The sequence below is a fragment of the Galeopterus variegatus genome, unplaced genomic scaffold (genome assembly GCF_000696425.1).
Source record: "Galeopterus variegatus unplaced genomic scaffold, G_variegatus-3.0.2 Scaffold3192, whole genome shotgun sequence".
Classification (NCBI taxonomy): Eukaryota; Metazoa; Chordata; class Mammalia; order Dermoptera; family Cynocephalidae; genus Galeopterus; species Galeopterus variegatus.
Window position 1 is genome coordinate 192,486 of NW_007729303.1, and position 912 is coordinate 193,397.

Genomic DNA, 912 nt, shown 5'->3' on the forward strand with positions numbered 1-912 from the left:
CACCACCCTCACCTGGCTCAGCTCGCTGTCCTGTCCCCACCGCCGCTCTGTGTCCCCACGCGCCGCGTCCACCCACTGCCAGCCTTTTTTGGGTCGTTGGCGGGTATTTTCCGTCTGGCCCCACATCACTTCCCGTCAAGGAGAGCGAGGTGGGGGCGGGACCTCCTCTCTTCCCTCCACCTCCCGCTTCCTCCTGTCACCTCGGGGAGCACCCCCGCCCGACTAGGGGAGGAGGATGGGTGAGGGCCCCGGGGCCACACTGCACGCGGCCCCCAGGCCAGCCGCACCTGCCCGGGGGTCCTCCTGGAAGCCACGAAAAGGCCCTGCTCGCCTCATTTGTGCCAAGACAAGTCTCCACTGCCCTGTTCTGGAAGGCGCGAAAAGATCAGTGCGCTGCGAGGTAGGGTTTGGTGAGGATGGCCAAATCTCCTCCCCCAAAAGCCGTTTTCCAAAGCCGTTTTCCATGGCATCAGGTCGGCATCTCCACCGTAGTTGCCAGAAGTGCGGAGCGGCAGCAAGTCGGCCCAGCCCCTGGTTGCTGACTCTCGGGGCTCCCGCTGGCGACGCCCCCGGCCCTGCTCCTCCTCCCGGGCCGGCTCATTGCCTGGCGTCCGGCTCTGCCGCCGTCCATCCCGCCCGTCCGGCTCCTCACTCGGGTTGAGCTAGGCAAGGCCTTCCCTTGGCAAGGGAAAGTCTGGGATTCTTGGAAATGACAGAGGAACAAAATAAGTAAAAATTCTGGCAGGAACAAATAAATACAATTCTAGGAGGAAATGACAAACGGAGCCTCTGCTCACATGGTCTAATTCGGATTATAAAATTAAAGTTCTAAGAGTGTTAGAGCAATTCGTTAAAAAGGAAAACTACAGTACATTGGAGAAGAGCCTCTAAGGAGACATCTGCGAGCCTTTG

At 59.6% G+C, this 912-nt stretch overlaps 1 protein-coding gene across 1 annotated transcript in view; it reads right to left on the reverse strand.

The window, feature by feature from the left end:
- RAB27A (RAB27A, member RAS oncogene family) overlaps positions 1–112 on the reverse strand; it is a 79,326-nt gene extending 79,214 nt beyond the window's left edge. The window contains exon 1 of the mRNA XM_008584264.1: positions 13–112. The gene's annotated coding sequence lies outside the window, so the exon portion shown is untranslated. The remainder of the gene's footprint in view (positions 1–12) is intronic.
- Positions 113–912: the final 800 nt, after the last annotated feature.